Genomic DNA, 21,935 nt, shown 5'->3' with positions numbered 1-21,935 from the left:
TCCCCTCCCTAAGTTTCTAAGGCCCCAGTAAAAACCTGCAGAGCTGCACACAGTACTCCAGGTGGGATAACACCATAAGGTAGGAACCCCCTGCCTTGATCTGCTGAGCACGCCTTTGGCAGCCCAGGATAGGCTTGGCTTTCCAGGCTGCAAGCTCAGCGTGCTGGGTCATGTCCAGTTTGACATCCAGCACTGTCCCCAGTTCCTGGGCTGCTGCTCCCAGTGCACTCAGCCCCAGACTGAGCTGATCCCACAGATCAGGAGGTGAAGGCTTTGCTGAAGCTGTGCTGGCTGTCTCCAATCACCCCCTGTCCTCCATGTGCCTGCAAATCCCAGCACAGAAGTGGAAATGCAGGAAGCAGCTGGAGCTATGGAACTGTTAGGCACACACACGTGAAGGGCCTTGTCAGGGTCAATGGGAACCAGTCACAAATGGGGTCCCTGAGGGTCCCTGCTGGCACCAGGAGTGCTCCCTGTGTTCATCCATGGCACAGACAGTGGGATGGAGGCACCCTGGGCAGGTTTGCAGATGGCTCTGAGCTGAGGGGGCGTTTGATAGAGCTGAGGGAAGGGACCATGCCCAAGGACCTTGGCAAGCTCCAGCACTGCCTTAAAGTCGGATCTTGTATGCCCAGTAAAAATTGATGTTACACATTAACCACTCATGTCATTTCTCAATGATGCTGTGTTTGTTTCTGTATTTCAGGGCTCTGGTGCAGCTCCTTTGGGTCACCTTTGTGAATGAGCCACTGTGAGTCTGCACCTGCAGGGCAGCTCCATTGCCCAGGCAGCCTCCATCAGAGGAGTGCAGGATACCAGCAGACACGATATTCAGCTGCACATGCCTTAACCCATGGGTTTTTGGCTAGATGATTTAACATTCCCTTGGGGAAACTCAAGCTCCAAGTCCAAAACTCTCAAACTTGCTGTTTGCAAGCTAGCAAGTCTTTACTGTGGGTTTCTTCCCTACTCATTTCATCTGTTACTGGAATTCCCACAGCAAGGATTTGCTGCATCTTTTAATGTACCCAACACTGAAAAGCCATTGTGGCAAGCAAGGCTGAAGCGACTTATTTTTTTGCCAATTTGCACCTTCAAAGACATCTTCCCTTTACCCAACAACAGAGCTGCCCCACATTCAATTCAGTCCCTGATGCTTCCTTTAAGTTTTTCTTGGATTCCTTGTCAGAGGATTCCTCCCCATTACGCTGCTGTGTTCTCCTGGCAGTACCTTATTGACTCTGTGTTAATCAGAGCAATCCCACAGAAAAGCTCAAATGAGATTCTCCATCCCTGTAAATCAAATCTCAAAAAATGCAAAGCCTGTTGCTGACAAAAGCAGTAATGAGAGACTTTCCTTCAGGGATCTGTAGAGGTCATCAGGAAAATAAATGCGACAGAGTGCAATGTGTGCAGCTGGTTGTTTCTATAAGGAATTCCCTTCCCTGGAGGTGACTTGGTTTTGTCATTTACACGGACCCAAAGCTTAGTCCACTGAACAGTCTCCCTATCAAATCTCTGTGCTTCCAATTTAGAAAGAAGGAAGTTGGGGGGACCATGTCAAAGGCCTTGCAGAAATCCAGGGAGATAACATCTGTAGCCCTTCCATTTCCCACTGAAATAGTCAGTCGACTGTACAAAGCCAGTCAGTTATTTGAACTGGACTTTCCTTTGCTGAAGCTGTGCAAATCACAAATCACTTTCCTGTCTTTCACGTGCCTACAAATCTAGAAAATGAGAAGCAGGAAGTAGTGTGAGTTACTTAATTGTTAACACATCTCCTTGCTGAATCACCCTAACTGAGCAAGTTAAGTGAGCAGGCGAATACTCTGATAAAAGAGAAGAAATCTTCCTAAGTCTCTTCTCCCTTGTGGAAGTGCCAGCTCTTGGAGCAGAAGTGCTGTGCTGCTGGCACCTAAATGCCTGTGCTGTCATTCACACGGTGAGTTCCTCAGAAACCTGATCAGGATCAATGGAAGCCATGAACAAATGGTGACCCCCAAGGGTCTGTTCTGCCCCCAGTGCTCTCCAATGCCTTCCTTGATGTCACAGCCATGGGGGCAGGTGCACCCTCAGCCAGTTTGCAGATGACACCAAGCTGATTGGTGTGTTGCCATGCTGGAAGGAAGGGATTGTTAAGCAGGACCTCGAGAAGCCTGAGCAATGGCCCTATGTGCATCCCATAAATTTCAGCAAGGCTGAGTGCAAGGCCCTGCAACTGGATGTCAGAGCAATCATCAGGGGCAGCGTAGGCTGAGGGATGAATGGGCTGAGGGCAGCCCTGTGGAGAAGGAACTGAGGACACCAGTGGATGAAAGACTGCACGTGACCTGACACTTGCCACCTAGAAAGCCAAATGTATCCTGGGCTGCAGAAAGTGTAGTTGGCAGGATGAGGGAGATGATCCTTCCCTTCTGATCTCCTGAGGTGAGAGTCTACCTGGAGCTCTGCATGCAACCCTGGGGTTTCCTGAACAAGAGACACACAGACCTGTTACAGCAGATGTAGAGCTGGGCCATGAAAATGGTCAGAGGGCTGGAGAACCTCCAACAAAGAAAGCCAGAGATACTTGGAGTTGTTCAGCCTAGAGAAGACAAGGCTTCTGGGAAAACGTATTGCAGCATTTTAAAATATAAAGGGGCTTAAAAGAAATGAGGGTCTTTTTACTAGGGCCATTCAAGATGAAAGAGCATAGGTTTACGCTAGACATTTTGAAGGAATTCTTCACTGTGAGGGTGGTGAGGCCCTGGAAGAGGTTCTCTAGAGAAGATGTGGGTGCCCCATCCTTGGATCTCCCCCCTTAGTCAGTCTGTAGGCAACACCAGCTTGGGTGAGTGTTTTGTGCTGGAGGGTAAGTAGGCTCTGCAGAGGGGTCAGTGGGCTGAGGCCGATGGAATGAAGCTCAGCAAGGCCGAGGGCGAAGTCCTGCCCTGCGGTCACAAAAGCCTCACACATGACGACAGCAGCTGCACATGAGCCAGCTGTGCCCAGGTGGCCAGGCAGGACCGTGGCACCTGGCCTGGATCAGCAATGGTGTGGCCAGCAGGATCAGGGCAGGGATTGTCCCCCTGTGCTCAGCACTGCTGAGGCCACACCTCAAGGACTGGGCCCAGTTCTGAGCCCCTCACTGCAAGGAAGACATGGGAGGGCTGCAGTGAGTCCAGAGAAGGGAATTGAGCTGTTGAGGGATTGAAGGAGCTGGGGTTGCTCCAATCAATGTGTTCCAGTTCCTGTGGTTCAGATGGCTTCTGAGCAGGGACAGACATGAAGCCATGTTCTAAGGTTGTCAGGTCACTCACACTTCAGTGAACTTTTGAACCAGAGCAATGAGATGTCTGGTTGTAGGGCATCAAAACCAAGATAAGAATATGAATATTTTTTGATCCCTGAGCATGATATCAACCAGTCCCAGTTCCTTGCAATGGGTGATTCACACTTTCACTTCTGTGCAAGTATAAATGGAGGCAGGTGAGACACTCTGCACACACCACAGCTCTGCACTGGAGGAATTGCCCTCAGCTCTTGCAGCCCTGCAGCTGACAGCAAGGTAAGAGGCACCCTTGGCACAGGAGAGCTGGAAGGGCTTCTTGGGCAGCTGCTGTTAAGTGTAGGGCAAGGGCAGGAGGCTTTAGTGCTGGGCTGAGAGCTGCAGCACAGCTGTGAGGCTCTGCTGTGTGCATGTGCAGAGACTGAAGCCATCTCTCAGGGCATGAGGAGATGGATGGCTGCTGCAGGAGAGACAAACCTCACCCAGGGACAGCCTGGAGGGGGCCACTGATACACAGTTGTGGGGGGGACTGGGAGAGCATTTACAACTTATTCTTCGGCATGCACCTAAACCACCACCCGCAACTAATTTGAACTGAGTAGCTGTGGGCACGTCTTGTTTTATGTTTTCCCTCTAAACTGAAATATCTGTCACGCTCTCACTGCTTTCCAGCTGCTGCTATGTTTCCATTCTGCTAAAAACTTTCTACTTTTCCTTTTCTGCAACACACTTCCCATCATTTTCTGTCTAGAGTAGAAAGTCTTCTCAGAAGCTCTGCTTGTTTTCTGTCTCCCTTTTGTGCAGGCTGCCATCCAGCTCCTACAGCAAGAAATCTGCGCCTCAGAAGTCCTGCAGAGATGGGCAAAATCATCATTTATGAGCATGCCAACTTCAAGGGCCTCTCCAGAGAATTCACCACTGACATTTCCAATCTAAAAGATGTCGATTGGAATGATATTGTCTCCTCAGTGAAAGTAATTGGCCAGCCTTGGGTGGCTTATGAGCATGTTGATTACAAGGGTCAATTTCTGGTGTTTGAGGAGGGAGAATATAGCTTTGTAGGTAATAAGATGAATGACAGGATCAGCTCTCTGCAGGTGATCACTGAAAGTCTGTACAATCCCCAGATCACCCTCTATGAACACATTAATTATCAAGGGAAGAGCAGAATAATAACAGAAGCGACCAACCTGGCTGCAGGACACGACAATGACATCGTGTCTTCCCACAAAGTCCAGAGAGGTGTCTGGCTGCTGTGTGAGCACAGTGATGGAAGTGGAATTCAATACCTTGCCCGAGCCCAAGAGCACTTTCCAAATTACAAGGCAATCAATTTCAACGACGAGCTTTCCTTCCTGCGTCCCCTGCGCCCTGGCTATGGCTGTTAGAATGCAAATCCCGCAGCGCTGAGAAAAGATGCAGAAATTTGATACCCGGATCTCCGCCTCTGCTGGTGCTGCCTTTTCCCCCAGTGTCCCAGGACCACCGAATGTCAGCGCTCTCTGCTCTGCTGCACTGCAGAGCTGCACTTCTCCATCCTGCCTTGCACGTTGCTCCCACCCCACCAATGCAAGAATCATCAGGCTTGATCATATGAGAGTGTCCAAGCTAGAGGAGGCAATGCCACATGTGTGAAACCTGTTGTACCCTCAGCTGGCATTCCAGAGTCCTGGCCTATGGAATGTAGAAGCATTGCAGGTTGTGTGTGTGGCTAAGTGAAACAGAAAGTGTCAGTGCAGAGCCAGCATGACTTCATTGTAATTTGCATTGCCATGCCCTTGTGGTACTGTGGCCTCTGCCATTGTCTGTAATCCATTTTGTGTTGCTGCCATTAAAGAATCCTTTGCAATCAGCAGTGGGTCTGTTTTGTGCATCTTTGGAATAGATAAATATTGCTCTTCCATGCTGAGATGTTTCTGTGTATCCAGAGAATGGTCCCCACAGCCGCTTCCAAATATTTTTCCTGGATGTCTCCTGCAGAATTCTGTTTCCTTCGGGTTTACCTGCTCATTAAAAGTGGGGTCAGGCTTGACTCAAAATATCTTGGTGAGCATGTAGATCATTGCTGATTCTGGCCAAACACTCACCTTCAGATTTTACCTGGCTATCACACGCTTGGCTGTATCTCAAGGCAGTGATTGTAGCAATGATGCAGTCATCTACTGCCCTAAATCTCATCATAAAGAGAATGCTTTCACTAATTTGAATTCTATCATGCAAATGGGAAAACCTGCCTTGTTTTTCACACCTGTAATAGCCTGATAAGGAATGATGATTGACAAGGTAGATCAGGACCTGGTGAGTCCTGTGCAAGTTCAGCTGGACGAGCAGAATCTCAGCCCTCCTGCAGCAGTGCCTGATGAGAGCTGCAGCCCTGAGCTGGGCACTGTGGCAGCTGTCCCATGGCAGCTCTGCCCTGCAGGGTTCCTCTCCCTCTGTGCTGGCCTGCTGTGTGCCCTGATTTCCTTGTCCTGGTCCCAGACAGGAGCTGCACTTGGCCTCTTTGAACCACATAAGATGTTTTATTGCATTTAATAGTTAGTTAATTTGTTTTTGCACTGGGTGTTTGATAATCTGCACTGATCACATGGTCTTCCCCACTCCTAGTCCTTGCTGGTAGTAGTTTGTCCCAGGTTTACTCATCCCCTGGCACATTGCTCAATTGTGTCCCATTGGCTGTGGTCCTATTCCTCCATCCCTCATTTCCCCAGGTGTAAAATGCCTCGTTAGGCATTCCTTCTCTTTTTCTCCTGGGACACCAACTCCTCCCCATCAAGGATCCCCTTGAGTATTTCCACAGTAAAGCTGTGGGATTATTTGCCCTGAGCAGAGAAGAACGATTCCAGTCTTCTGCTTTTATCCTTGTAAAGGCTGCCAGGGGCCTGGGTCCAGATCTGGATGGATTGGTCCCGAATGACTCTGGGAGAGAGCAGCCAATTTACAATGAGATGCACATGGTGCCAGTGCTGGAGCTTGCCAAGGGCCCTTTGGATGGTCCCTGAGGACAGTTCTGTCTGTCTGTCTGTGTGTCTGTGCCTCTGTGCCCAGCTGAAGCTGTGTTCCCTGTGCTGAGGCTCAGTGCCCCTCTCAGCTCCCTGTGCCTTCCTGCAGCCTCTCTCCTCCTGTTCTCACCCACTGACACAGCCCTGGCCCCTTTCCCAACACTTCCTGTTCCCTCAGCCTCCTGCAGGAAATATTTTCACAGCAGTGCAGGAACAAACCTTGCTGTCCCAGACTGCTGTCTCTGCCCTGGCTTCATCACCAGCATGGGACAATATCTGCCCATTCTCTGTCCTGCCTTCAGCAGCAGCTGGAAGTGGAAAACCCCTGGAGGTTCCTTCCAGCCTCAATTGTTCCAGGAGTCCATACACTGTGCTTGGGATGTGATAGGCACAGCTACCCCTGCCCCAGGGAGGAGTGCAATCCTACAGAACAGCAAAGGAAATGTTCAAGGAGAGAAATATGGATGGGGTGGTTTCAGGAACCATCTGCTGTTACAAACGGCATTTATTTGTTTGTTTGTTTTATTTTCTTTGTTCTGTTTTTTATACCAAAGGATTCCTGTAAGTTTTTCAGTAATAGGAGGGTGAAGTAAAGATGGAGAACAACTTTGACCCTTCAGTGGAGGGGATTACAAATGACAAGGGTGTAGGTAACAGCTTCTGCTGAACTAGGAGGGACGTCTGATGTTGGAGAAATGTAATTGATAAATACACAACAAGTAATCCTCAAGTTCTTGTACACATGACTTGATGCTGCCAGTTTTTCAAGGAAATTGAACAATAAATGCAATTAGCCAGAAAGTGACAAAGGGTTTTGAAAACTTCCTGTGAATTACTGACAGAAAGATTTATTCAGGAAGGGACTTCCCTATTTCACTGCCTTCCTCACAGCAGAGACAAGGAAAGAAGGTTACTCACCGCCATCCTCAAGTGATTTTTGCAAAACTGCAAGGGTGGAGACTCCCCAGGGTCTCTGACCTTTCTGTCCGTGCTGAGCAATTCTTGGCATGAGTTTTTATTCATTTTTTATGTCTGAGTTTCCCTGCTGCCATCTAAGGCTCTTTCTAGCTGTCCTTTGCTGAGCGCCTCGGATAAGAGGAGCCTTGTCTTCTGCAGGCTGAACAGGACCAGGCCTCTCAGACTCTCCTGGCTCATGGGATGCTCCTGTGCCATCCAGTGGCCTGTATGGGGCTCCACCATTTCAGTCACATTGTCCTTTTTATAGGGCATCTGAAACAGATGCAGGATTCCAGGTGTGCCCTCTGTTCAGAGGAGATCGAATAAATTCTTCCCTTCCCCTGCTCCTCTCCTCCAGTCCTCATGCTGTGCAGGATGCAAGTGCCCTTCAACTTCTTATCCACCACAGAAAGGAGACACAGAGAAGCCATTCTGACAGGACTGGAATTAAACTCTCAGGGGTTGCATATACTCAATACTGGCATGCCTGAGGTAGGGTAAAACCTGCACACAAGTACTGACTAGAACAGCTCCTCTTCAAAAGGAGTCTAAATCAGGAGTCTGTGGGATTGAAAGGAACAAAACAGGAAAATCCTTTGCTGACAGACTACGGGAAAGTTGGAGTTAAGTGACGAGGATGCTTTTCTCTTCTTCTGCCCATGCTCCAAAGAGTTGAGATGTGTGAGTCAAGTGAGCCAACTCTGTGAGTGTGAGAGGGCATCTGGCTGAAATCATCAGGAAAGCAACGATGGCCGAGCAACCTCAGTGTTGAGAGAGGCACAGAACATCAGTGAAACACCAGATCACTCCTGCGAATGCACCTCCTGAAAGCATCACTTTGCAATCTTCTTGTGCTTCTCTTGGCTTGGCAGCAAACTGCTCTCCTCACTGGCAAACCTACAGTGAAAGTCTGCTTAGAAGTCAATCACTGATGAGACAAAGAAAGACAAGAAATGGGGCAGACCTGTTGGATCTCAACTGCTTCAAACTATTATTCTCTGTAGTTAAATGAGTAATAAAGCTGCTGTACGCACATAGAAATAGGGTAACTTTTCTGTTTGGAGAAATGAAGGAAGTTTGTTGTGAGAGGCTGCAGCTTCTCTTTTCTCTGATCCTTTCACAATACTCTGAGTTTCTTTTGCAGAAATATTTTCTTTCCCTGATAGACAATTTGTCAGGAATTCTGAAAGAAGGCATGGACCAGGGATGAAAATATGGGTAGCGCCTTTGATGTGTTCTAGATGAATTCTAGATGTTCTAGATTCTTACTCTAAATGAGTCAGAAACCCAGAAGACATTGTGAGCAGGATGTAAGTGTGTTGTGGGAGGGAGGTGCTTGTGTGTTTTCCTGAGAATTACTAAAGGAAGACGAAGGGAAGGTGAGAGGTATTTCCGGAACAGACTTGCCAATAAATGTGCTGTGGGCTTCCACACCTGTAATGTGAGATTATCAGCTGAGACCCTTTCTTTAGAGCAAGAATCCTCAGGAGCAATACAGCACAGGTGATACTCGGATTTGCCCGTCCTGATCCATAAATCATGAGCTTGAGTGACGATGCAAGGCAGGAGGATTGTGGGATCACAAGACAATTCAGGCTGAAAGTGACCTTAGGGTACCCTCACATCCAGTCTGCTGCTTGGCAAGACCAGAGACCCTGGAGAATCTCTAGCCCTGTGGTTGTTCAGAAATCACTTGAGCATGGCCATGAGTAACCTGTTTTCCTTTGGTGGCATCTTTACTGTGAAAAAGGCCTTGGTCTGTGATGGTCCTTTCCAGAAGAAATCTTGCTGTCAGTAATTCTAAGGAAGATTTTAAAATCTTTGTCACTTTCTGGCTAATTGCATTTATTGTTCAATTTTCTTGAAATAATGGCTGCATCAAGTCACGTGTAAAATACCTTGGGGATTACTTCTTGTGTATTTATCAATTCAATTTCCCCAACGTCAGACTTCCCTCCCAGTTCAGCAGCAGCTCTTACTTGCTCTGCTGTCAAATGTAACCCCCTCCACTGAAGGCTAAAGTCATTCTCCATCTTTACTTTATCCTGCTATTACTGAAAAACTCAAAAGAATATTTTGCTATTAATTAAAATAAACAAAACAAAACAAAAACAAAAAAAACCCAAACAAAACTCAACCCTTTGTATTAGCAGATTAAAAAGTTCCTGAAACCACCCACTCCATATTTCTCTCCTTGAACCTTTCCTTGGCTGTTCTCTAGCATTGCACTCCTCCCTGGGGCAGGGGTAGCTGTGCCTATCACAACCCAAGCACAGGGTATGGACTCCTGGAACAATTGAGGCTGGAAGGAACCTCCAGGGGTTTTCCACTTCCAGCTGCTGCTGAAGGCAGGACAGAGAATGGGCAGATATTGTCCCATGCTGGTGATGAAGCCAGGGCAGAGACAGCAGTCTGGGACAGCAAGGTTTGTTCCTGCACTGCTGTGAAAATATTTCCTGCAGGAGGCTGAGGGAACAGGAAGCGTTGGGAAAGTGGCCAGGGCTGTGTCAGTGGGTGAGAACAGGAGGAGAGAGGCTGCAGGAAGGCACAGGGAGCTGAGAGGGGCACTGAGCCTCAGCACAGCTTCAGCTGGGCATGGCAACCACAGACACTCAGACAGACAGACAGAACTGTCCTCAGGGACCATCCAAAGGGCCCTTGGCAAGCTCCAGCACTGGCACCATGTGCAACTCATGAGGTTTAAAGAGGCCAAATGCAGCTCCTGTCTGGGACCAGGACAAGGTAATCAGGGCACACAGCAGGCCAGCACAGAGGGAGAGGAGCCCTGCAGGGCAGAGCTGCCATGGGACAGCTGCCACAGTGCCCAGGTCAGGGCTGCAGCTCTCATCAGGCACTGCTGCAGGAGGGCTGAGACTCTGCTCGTCCAGCTGAACTTGCACATGGCAAAACAGATCATGGAATACCTTGTCATCCCTCCTCCCGTATCAAGGTACTACAGGTTTAAAAACACAATCAGTTGTTTCCACTGGGATCAAACAACCAATCAATTAAAAGTTATGAGAACTTACTCTGATTATGTGATTTGGGGAGTGGAAGACTGTATCATCAGTGTGATTCATTTGTATGATTGATTGTACATAATACCATCAAAACTGTGCTATCTATCTACACTTCACGGGAGAGTTTGGCTAGGATCACAGCAATAATCAACATGCTCCCCAAGATTTTAGCACTGGTTGAGTCAAACCCAAACCCACTGTTACTGACCAGTGAAACTGGAAGGAGACAGTGCTCCAGGAGACGTCCAGGAAAAATATGATATGACTTTATCAACCATTCTCTGGATACACAGAGACAGTCCACCATGAAAGCGCAATATTTATTTATTGTAAAGATGCTAAACAGACTCACTGCTAATTGCAAAACATTCTTTAATGGCACCAAAGCAAAATGGATTACAGACAATGGCAGAAGCCATGGTACCTTTGTAAAGCAAATTCTAAAGAAGGCAATTCTGGCCCTACATTTACATTTTCTGTTTCACTTAGCAACAGAGACAACATGCAATGTTTCAGCATTCCACAGCCCAGGACTCTGGAATGCCAGCTAAGGGTGTATTAGATTACACGTCCCTGGCACATTTCTTAGCTTGGACACTCTTTCATAGGATCAAGCGTGCTAATACTTTCATTTATGGGGCTGGAGAAGCATGCAAGGCAGGATAGAGAAGTACAGATCTGCAGTGCAGCACAGCAGAGAGTTCCCAGGGAAAAAAGGCTACACAAGCAGAAGGAGAAATCTAGATCTCAAATTTCTTGCTGGCGCTGCATCTTTTCTCAGCTTTGGAGGATTTGCATTCTAATAAGAGCGGCCAGGGCGAAGGGGACGCAGGAAGGAAAGCCTGTCATTGAGGTAGATTGCTGAGTAATGTGGAAGGTTATCTTTTTCTCGTGCAATGTATTGAATCCCACTTCCATCACTGTGCTCACACAGCAGCCAGGCACCTCTCTGGACTTTGTGGGAAGACATGATGTCATTGTCGAATCCTGCAGCCAGGTTGGTTGCTTCTCTTATTACTCTGCTCCTCCCATGATAGTTGGGATGCTCATAGAGAGTGATCTGGGGATCATGCAGATCTTCAGTGATCATCTGCAGAGAACTGATCGTGTCATTCATGCTTCTACCAACATAGTCATGCTCCCCCTCCTCTAGTACCATTAGCCTGCCTGTATAATTTATGTGCTCATAAGCCACCCAAGGCTGGCCGACTACTTTCACTGAGGAGATAATATCATTAAAGTCCAAATGTCCCAGATTGGAAATGTCAGAAGTTATTTCTCTAGACACCCCCCTGAAGTTGGCATGCTCATAAATGATGATTTTGCCCATCTCAAGAGTCCTGAGGATGAAAGTCCTTGCTGTTGGCCTTGGATGACAGCCTGCACGGAAGGAAGATGAAAACAAGAATGCTTGTAAGACGACTTTATACAAAATGATAGAGAACTAGGGGAAATAAAGAAAATGTAAAACATTTTGAACAAAGAATAAATGTAACAACAGCTGGAAAAGAGTGAAGGCTTTACATAGTAGTTTGTATTTGGAGGGAAAAAGGAAAATGAAATATGCGCCCAAAACTGCCCACTTTTATATAGTTATGTGTTGGGTTAGATATATATCCAAGATGAAGTTTTAAATTATCTCCCAGTCACCCCCCACAACTGTGTATCAGTGGCCCCTCCAGGCTGTCCCTGGGTGAGGTTTGTCTCTCCTGCAGCAGCCATCCATCTCCTCATGCCCTGAGAGATGGCTTCAGTCTCTGCACACGCACACAGCAGAGCCTCACGGCTGTGCTGCAGCTCTCAGCCCAGCACTAAAGCCTCCTGCCCTTGCCCTGCACTTCACAGCAGTTGCCCAAGAAGCCCTTCCAGCTCTCCTGTGCCAAGGGTGCCTCTTACCTTGCTGTCAGCTGCAGGGCTGCGAGAGCTGAGGGCAATTCCTCCAGGGCAGGGCTGTGGTTTGGGAAGGGCATCTTACCAGCCTCCCTTTATAGCTGGCTCAGAAGTATTGTGAAATAGCCAACTGCACAGAACTGGGAAGTGGTACCATGCCCCCAGGCATCAAAAATCATTAACTATCCTGTCTTAGATTACATGTTCCTATGATCAGACATCTTCTTTGACTCTTTCAAAAGTCCCATGAAGTACAAGTGACTTGATGAAACCTGGGAAGTTCAATTCCTGTTTGTCCTTCTCCTCTAGAAGAAAATGGAATCAGAGTAATAAAAATGAAACAAAGCATTCTCAGACACACAGGCTACAGAATGTTTCTGACTGTTGAGTTTGCATTTTTGCATTTCTGGGAATAATATTGCATACACAACCTTAGTCTTACTAACAGTTTTGATGGAAGATTTCCGAATGACAGTGGTAACATTCACGTAATATTTTTCTTTTTCTTTTCCCTCTTCTCCTTCCAATCACAGTATCATTGATGTTGGAAAAGGCCACTAAGGTCATCTAATCCAGCCTTGAACCAAATGCCACCATACCCCCTAAACCATATTTCAAAGGATCATTTCCACTTGTGTTTTGAATATTTTCAGGTATGGTGACCCTACCACTTCCCTGGGCAGCCCGTTCCAAACCTTAACAATCTTCCAATGAAGAAATGTTTCTTAATATCCAGCTGGAACCTCCCCATACACAACTGAAAGGCATTTCCCCGTGTCCCACCACTGACTGCCTGGAGAAGAGACAAATCCCCACCTTGCCACAAGCTCCTCTCAGGTACTGTCAAAAGTAAACATATCTGCCCTGAGCCTCCTTTTCCCCAGGATAAAATCTCCCAGTTGCACCAGTGGCTCCTTATCAGACCTGTGCTCCAGACCCTTCACCAGCCTTGCTGCCCTGGACTCCCTCCAGCACCTCAGGGTCTGTCTGCCAGTGAGGGGCCCAAAATGAGCACAGGATTCCAGGAGCAGCCTCAGCAGTGCTGAGCACAGGGGGACAATCCCTGTCCTGCTCCTGCTGGCCACACCATTGCTGATCCAGGCCAGGTGCCATGGGCCTTCCTGGCCACCTGGGCACACTGATGGCTCATGTTCAGCCCTCTCAAGGTGTGGATACCCCATCCTCAAAGAGCTCTTTAGAGTCCCTTGCAGCCCAAACCATTTTCTGATTCTGTGATATATGTATTAATGTATATATTTATGTATAGTAATAGATGACCACGGTACTATTGTAGATGATACACAAAAGCACCAATGTTGTTATCTCAAAACCAGACAGAAGAACACAGTTTGGAACCCAGAAAAGAAGTGTAAATAGAGAGGTACTGGTATCGTGAAAAAACAGCTTCAAAGTCAGAATTTCAAGCAGAGACATGGCAAAAGACCACCAGAGATCTTTGCAGATACTTATTTTGTACAAAATACTGAATATTGTAAATGGTGCTTTATACTGTCAGTTTTGAATTTAAACACTTGAATCTGATTAGACATGCTGTTTCTTTCCATTTTATTGTGCTAAATATGACTCCAAACATTTTCCCAATTCAGTCTGAAGTAAATGCTTCAGATAATACTTCTGCAGCCTGGGCTCCAGCAGCTGAGCTGAGGAGCTCCTGGGGCTGAACCCTGCTCATCCTGAGCTCTCCCTACACATGGCACTCAAAAAGTGACTTGGCCCGACAGAAACCCTGGAACTGGGGCTTTTCCACAAAAAAAAATAAACACCCTTTAAATTAACTTTAGTGTTCTTTCCTTTTACTTTCAATCCTGATCAGCTGTTTGCAGGAACTATCATGGGCTTTCTCAGAAGAGCATCTTATGTTACAAAATCCTACAGATCCACAGATGCTCTCTCAATTCTCTTTTTCTTGCACTTGTGCTTGGATGTGACTCTACTTCTACTCCCTTGAAAGCAGGAGAGCCGCATCTTGAAAAATTTCCCTTCCAAAAAGAACCAAATTCACCAAGGAAGCCCCACACATTAAACTGAGAAGAGACAAATTGCAGGGACACATGAATTGCTGAGTACAAGGACAATGCAAAGGAGCTCATTAGACCCACTCAATGTCAGTGCACAGAAATCCCCATCAGGACAGCCTTGGTCTGACAAGGCTGAGTTGTTGAACACGGGACATTGATCATCTTTATTTACAGCAGGATTCCTCAGGAGCAATATGGCTCAGGAAATAGTGGGATTTGCCTGTCTTGGTCCTTACGTGATGAGCTTGAATGATCCAGGGAGCCAGGAGGATTGTAGGATTGGTGGATAATTGAATTTCAAGGTGACTTTTGATTGCCATTGGATCCAGTTAGCTGCTTCATACAGGGACAACTGTGAGGTGAATTATGGCTGCTGGTGGCTTTATCCAGTCAGGTCTAGAAAACCTCAGAGTATGCAGACTATCCAACTTCTTTGGGTGGTGTGATTTAAAATTTTCTGACATCATCATGAAAATTTTTCTCATTATGGCCAGTTGAATACTCTCTTGATTTAGTTGTTTCTCACATTTTCATCCTCCTACAATATGCACTCTGAAAAGGTTAGCTTCATCTTCTCCATAACTTGCTCATAAGTATTGGGAAGGTGCTATTATGTCTCACCAAAACATTTTCTCCCATCTGAACAATTCCAGTTTCCCAGCTTCTCCTCCCAGGGCTAGTGCTGCAGCCCCCTGAACTCTCCCAGTTTACCAACACCTTCTTACGCTACATCACCCAGAACTGGGTGCAGAGTTCTAAATGCTGCCAAAGAAGCAATGACCCTTAATCTGCTGGCTTAGGCTCCTGTAAGTGCAGCCCAGGATGCTGTTGGCCATTTTTGCTGCCAGGGCAGATTTGGTTCACGGTCAGCTTGTGCCTACAAAAATCACAAGGTCTTTTTCAGCAGAGCTGCTCCCCAGACAGTCAGTGCCCAGCACATGTCATTGCAGGGGTTCTTCCTTCCCAGATGCAGGACTTTGTCCGCTTCCAGTTTCATAAGAGTCCTTGTCAGTCCATCCCACCTGCCTTCAAGACCCTTTTGGATGGCAGCTCTGTTGTCAAGGGGTGTCACAGGCAAATTTGTTAAACAAGCACGCCCTCACCTCCTGCAGCATATGTGTCCCAGTCATAAATATATGGGGACTGCAAGTCTCCATCTCAGAGGCACAAGGAGGAGAAGTGTCCTGGTGAAAAAGGAACCAAAAAAGTGATGTCTATGCAGCTGGAAAAGAGCAGTCCCAAAAGGGTAATGATCCTGGATGCCAAGAGAGGGAGATAACCTACAAGAAATAGTCTCAGCACTCTATTATTTCAGCCCATGGGTGATCAATCCTTTTTATGTTAAAGACTGAATAACTAAAGTGTCTGAGCTATTTTAGAAGCAGGGGAGATCCTGCTGATTTATGAAGTAACAAACTTGAAGATCCAGGTGGGAATGCAGTAGCCTGGTGGAAGAGCATCGCTTTTTATTTTGACAAACCTGACACTCATCCATAGTTATTAGGGTCATTAGGGAGTTTCTCAACTGAGGAGAAACTCAACTGACAGAATTATCAGCAATAAGACCGCAGGAGAATGGTATTTCATCCATGAAATTCAGAAAGACATTTTTTTTCCGGATGTCTTCTCTCAACACCTTCTTTAAGGATAAAGGTTCTTAAAGAACTTCCCTCTCTTACACGGCAGAAGTGAAGAACATTCAAAATTTTGACACTAATGCTAATAAAAAATAAGATTTATTAAGACTAGCATTTGAAAAATCCAATTGTTGAAAAGTGACAACATTGTACAAATAAAACCCTCTGTGACTTGGGTCTACACCCAAATGGGGTTAAGAGGACTGTGACAAGCTTTAGGGGCACTCTATTGCCTCAGTCCAGCCAAGAGTTGACACGTCAGTCACCCTGTTCCCCTGCCCACCCAAAGAGTGTTCATACAGCCTCTGTGCACATTCTTGTGGTCATCTGAGGAGAAAAATGTGTATTGTATGATTGGCTTTTCGCAAATATTAACATGAATATTATATGTGCTGTGTTAGAAAGTTATGCTGTAATAATTTTCTTAAGTACTGTGTTAAATATAGTTTTGGGTTATAACAAAATTTTAAAATAGAAACCATGCTGTGTAGGATACTTTTTTAAGAAAGGACTCGCAGTGAGATAGCAGCCACAGGACACCTGATTCTTTCAGAGAAAAAGAATTTATTGCCCTTTTATCAGAAGCAACAAACTTCTTCCCACCTCGAAGGCGCTGTTAGGATTCAGAGGAAGAAGCTGACGATGACCAGACAGAATCCTGTGTTTGAATGAAATTTATGCATCATGTATGAAGTGTATGAATATGCAACAGGCTATTGTTTATAAGGGTTAACCCTCTGTTAACCGGTGTCCTTTTTGGGCTTATGCTGCCCAGAAAAAGGTACCCGGACGTCTGTAACTCTTTGTTTCTGTTGTCTCATATTGTCCTAATTCAAATTGTCCAAATTTTTATTACTCTAATTGTATTACTATTTTCATAACCATTTTATTACTATTAAACTTTTAAAATTTTAAAAACAAGCGACTGGCATTTTTCACATCTGACAAGGGCCAGCAGGAGCTGCTGTGTCTGTAGGGTACAGCACTGCCCCAAGCAGAGGTGTGAGCCTGGGTCGCAGAGCGGTGTGTCCATGTGTCGGTCAGTGCACTCGGAGCCGCTGATTCACAGCAGGATCCATTCACTCAGGTGTATGTTGCATTGTGATTTCAGGGTTTACCTCAGAACCTCGGGTCCCTCCCCTGATAATTCCCTCCCAGGTGTGTCAATCACCTCTCCTTTCCCTCCCTGACCCATGCCAAGCACTGTCTGTCAATCCTGGAATTCCAGAAGGGCGTCGAGTGATTGGCAGATTCAAAAGATGCCCTCTGCCCCTGGGGAGGCATTGGGCCATCCAGGTGTTCTTTGTCCCTTAAGACCTCCTCCCATGTACCTGGTTGGTGGGACTTCTACCTCTTCCTTCCCCCTCTCCCCTGGGTAAAAAGGAACAGCAGCCACGCGGTTCAGGAGTTCTGTTGGAGCTGTTGATGCATTCAGAGGCCTGTGGGCCAGAATAAAGCTATGGATTGAAACCCTCCATCAGAACCGATTCCTTTTCCTTCACCATCTCCTAAAGCTTCTCCGCCAGAGGCAAACCCGAGTGGCAGATCCTGTTGCAGGTGAAAGATCCATCCGCAGCCACCGCAGCTCCTGCATGCCTGGACGTGCCTGCAAGTGTCCAGCTGCAGCATCCAGCTAGCCAAAAGTATCTCTGGGGTGAAACCACCACAGTTGTCACTATTTGGTTCAGCACCAAGGGCCAGACAAGCTCAGGCACGTCCCGTCCGGCTTTATTGGTAAATATTCCAATAGGTGTAGCCTCATGCTGGCACCTTGCATCCCTTCAGGCTCCAGAGCAGTGTTCTGTGCCATGCTGCACTGCTGTGAGGTAGCCAGCCCATCGGCACTGCTGAGGCTGGATTCCCAAATTGTCTGGGCTCTCTGGGCTGCAGGGCTGCCTTGGCTGAGTCAGGAGAGTGCCTCCGTTGCTGCCTTAGCAAGATAAGTCTTGAACGTGTCTGCCCTGCAAAGCCTGTAAAGCACCCTGCAGATAACCTGTCCTCAGCAAGGTGACAAGAGGAATTGCTGTTCCACAGGCAGAACCAACCACAGAACAAGACCAGGCTGGTTTATCTCACTGCCAAATGTACAAAGTAGGCTCAAGGTCAGATCTTGTCTGCCAGGAAACCAGATGACAAGCAGGCATACCTGCTTCTTGTGTTCTGCAATACATGTGCAGGATACTAACAGCAGGCTGCTAAAAGACAAGATGTACCCAAAGCAGTGCTCCCTTGTCAGCAAGCTGGTTTTAATGCCAAGGTTCCACCTGCAGGCATAATGAAGGCTTCATACACCATTTAATGACTAAAGCATGGTCAGAACACAGCACTGGAATGCCTTATCACCTGTAGTTCCCTATAATTTGAAATTGCATTGCAGTATTTAGATTATTTCTTTCTTGTTAATCTGAAAAATTCATTTTGAGGTATTTGTGCCACTTTGTTTTGACTCATTTGCTGAACAAACTGTATTTCAGAAAGCCTCTTCTGAACACAGTTTTTTGAAACTGGGTTTTTTTTGTGGGTGTGTGAGGCTGGTTACTCAGAAAATATTTGTTCCCAGCTCAACAGGTGAGCTGACACATGATAACTGAACTCCCAGGATATTTTTGGCAACAAGATCAAATTTGAAAACACAAGTGATCCTATCATTGACAAGAGACAGTGTTGTGAATTTGGAATTAAACTCCACCCTTCCACATCATGTTTGGACAAACACTGATTAACTAGAGGGATTTTGAGACAGAGGAGCTGGTTTTGAGAGGAGCAAAATTCCCACCAAATTTTTCTGCCTACCGTAAAGGAGCTCAGGTTTCCCAGATATCCCAGGCTTGAAGAAGAGAGATTGCAGAGGACCAAGTTAATAACATTGGCATGATATGATTATGATATGGCATGACATGATACATACATTGTATGTTTCATATTGCATACCATGCATTATAGAGAATATACAATGTATCATATATAAATCATCTATTATGTGTTTCAGAAATCATATATTCTATCTGTTATATGTGGCATTATTCACACCCTCCACAGCAGGGTGCACTGTCTGTTGTGAGCTGTGGCAATGGGGTCTCAGAAATGTTGGTATCTGCTGTGAACGTCCCAGCAGAGCTGATCCAGTGACTTAGGGATGGGTGGACAGTGAGCATAGGCTTTGGCTGGCTTCTTCCCCCAGGCTTTCCAAGTAACTGAATTCTTCTCCACACCCACCTGAGCACTGATTTCCCCTGAAAAAACCCTTCTCTCCCCCACATTATTTTTTTGCAATATATTCAATCTCATTCTCTGAGGTGTGATGCCACATGTAACAGCACATCAATTGTTCTCTTGATTTACAGGCAGGTATTGCTGTCGAGGTCAAACTACAGCACAAACAGGGAAGAAATGCAAAACACATCCTTATTAAGATTAAATTAAATGCTCATAAAACTATCTTCCCTCCAAAGCAAATGGTCTGCTTTTTCTGGAAACATGGAAGGCAGGGGACAGAACTTGAAAAACCTACAGTCCTGCTAGCATGCCTATGGGAAATGCAATGGTTTCACATGCCTAATCCCTACAGAGCAGGTTCTTCAGCTAAAGTGGAGCCAGTAGATGGCCAAAACACAGCTCTCTTTGTGTACCATAGCCTGAAAAGTCTTTGGTGTAACGTAGTTGAACAAGAAGGGAGCCTGTAGTTGGGACAAACCAGGTAATCTGAAACAAGTGGAAACACTTTATTGCTTTTTTTTTTTTCAAACTCTTAGAAATGTACTGAATGGCTCAATAATACAGTACGTTTTCATTCATCACTAAACAACATTGTCAAAACTCAAGGATTACCTCTTGACATGTTTTCTTTGCAACTGCTTTCACAGCCTTATCCAATCTTTGCTGTGTCAAGGTTTCTCTTCCCAATAAATCCGTTCCCATTCTATCCATGAGATCTATGAAGAGGTGATAGGCATGTGGGGGAATTTGCAGAACCTTTCTTTCATTTATGTTTTGCCATTCACCATGGCAAGATTTAAACTGAACTATATATTACAAAGATTACCATTTTTTTGTTGCCTTTGAAGTTTATCTTATTATATTGTCTGCCTAATAATACAACATTCCCCAAAAACAAACTGCTCCTGTATTAAGACAACAAAGAATTTCCATCTTGAACTTGATTGATCTTATCTGTACTGTACAGATAATTTTTGGATGCCACAGCTGGGTACATCTTTCTTCATCGTGAGCCTGCATGGATGAAGTGAGATGAGAATTACAAAGGTCACAGGGAACCATAATAAAACCCTTCATCACGTCTTAGCAGAGCTCAGATACTTCAGAGCAATGATTTCCCTGCATCTCCTTCTGAAAACATGCAGAAACCATAACTGAACTTCTACTAACCATTTACTGAATCCACAAAGAATCCCTCGGTGGATGTCACAAACATAAAAGGCAGAGCCTCAAAATAAGCCCTCACCTCTTTTTTTTCTTATGTTTGAAACACTTTCCCTCTACTCAGGATCATGCAGGGCACCCCTGTAGTGCCATCAAAACAGATTCCAGATGAGCTCACATTTGTCTCAGTAGCAGTCTTCCCATACAGAAACAGAAACCCTATTTAAATTGGACCACGTGATTTTTGTGGAACCTACCTGCTATCTAAAGAAATACCTTTATGCAAAACTTCATGCTACACACCGTGTGTGATAAATCCTTGGTGTGTCCTAATTTCTTGATATCAAAAATATGATTATTCAGTTAAATTTGGTATTTTATGTATGGTCAGACTACACACCTGTAGTTTTATATAGTACACAAAGTTACTAAGAGAAATAGCTTAGAGAATATTCATACTTTGCTATTAAAGGGTTATTTTACAGTTGTTCATAGAAGCAGTTTTTACAGGTATTTTCACCAGGCTGAGGAGATATAGGGGTTCTTTGTTAAGGAGGAGGTGTAGGGGTCATACAGCCCCTGTACAGTCTTGCAGGACCAAGGCCTGTGGGTCCCGTCTTGTGTGAACATCTGAGCTCTGGAGCCTCTGGAGGAACACGAGTCTGGTGTCAGATGCATTTGATCATTGTTGCCATTTCCTGAGCCCAAAAAATTATAAAGCACTATGGGGTGAATTGACATAACAGGATAAGCATCCCAGCTTTGGAATATGCAAGCTTGCCTTTGGAAGGGGTCTGCCAACAAACCTGAGTGCAAAGCACAGCTTTGGAAAGCAAAGATTTGGATGAAATTATAAGTGTGAAGCCCAGCACTTTGCAAAGGACTTGGATCTGACAGCACCCTGCAGGCTGCGGGGGCTTGGCTCATGAACAGCTGGACACCCAGGAGGTTTTCTAAATGTAGGGACTTCTTCAGTTAACTGAACTTAGGGTGCAGGGTTGCACACAAGGCATGGCAATTTGTGGAATGCTGCTGGCCTGGGTGAAAGCTTTCTGGATTGCTCTTTGCAGTAATTTTTCCATGGAGAGGGAGCAGCATCTGCAGTTAAAACTAAAAAAGCTAAAACACAATTGTCAGACTTTTTTTTCTTTTTTTAAAATCTTCTCAATGAGATTTTCAATTTAGAGATTCTGGAGAAACAGCAAAGGCATCTGGCGGTTGGAAAAGTTGTCATGCAGTCGGTCAGAGGCAAATGTAGAGTGTGCCAGTTGCTCTGAACAACCTCCTTAGATGGATGATATTAAGTGTTCCCAGCGCTTATGACAAGAGGAGGCTGGGGTGGGAACTGATTGCATATGACACTCTCCAAGAAAAACTTCCCCTCTGGAAGCACATACCTGATACCAGCCCTGCAATGACACAAGCTGAACATTTTCTTCACACTCGAGTATTTGAATCTGACCCAGCCACAACAGGATCTCAGCTGATAATCTCACATTACAGATATGCATGCTCACAGCAGATTTATTGGCAAGTCTGTTCTGGAAATACCTCTCACCATCCCTCCCTCTTTCTTCAGAACTTCTCAGGAAAAACACACAAGCACCTCCCTCCCACAACACACTTACATCCTGCTCACAATGTCTTCGGGATTTCTGAATCATTTAGAGTAAGAATCATGTCTAGGACACATCAAACGTGCCAGCCACATTTTCATCCCTGGTCCATGCCTTCTTTCAGAA

The 21,935-nt window shown here is 45.9% G+C and overlaps 2 long non-coding RNA genes across 2 annotated transcripts; one reads left to right on the top strand and one right to left on the bottom strand.

The window, feature by feature from the left end:
• The first annotated feature begins 3,199 nt into the window (after positions 1-3,199).
• LOC141728170 (uncharacterized) lies at positions 3,200-5,120 on the top strand. Its single transcript, XR_012578966.1, has 2 exons — positions 3,200-3,547; positions 4,073-5,120. It is a non-coding gene; the product is annotated as an uncharacterized LOC141728170 (long non-coding RNA).
• Positions 5,121-10,555: 5,435 nt separating this feature from the next.
• On the bottom strand, positions 10,556-12,397 carry LOC141728173 (uncharacterized). The gene is made up of 2 exons (XR_012578969.1): positions 12,144-12,397; positions 10,556-11,627 (listed from the first exon to the last, which is right to left on the bottom strand). It is a non-coding gene; the product is annotated as an uncharacterized LOC141728173 (long non-coding RNA).
• Positions 12,398-21,935: the final 9,538 nt, after the last annotated feature.

Source organism: Zonotrichia albicollis, chromosome 2, assembly GCF_047830755.1.
Source record: "Zonotrichia albicollis isolate bZonAlb1 chromosome 2, bZonAlb1.hap1, whole genome shotgun sequence".
Lineage (NCBI taxonomy): Eukaryota > Metazoa > Chordata > Aves > Passeriformes > Passerellidae > Zonotrichia > Zonotrichia albicollis.
The sequence above is the reverse complement of the archived record's forward strand: the minus strand, read 5'-3'. Positions and strand labels throughout refer to the sequence as shown.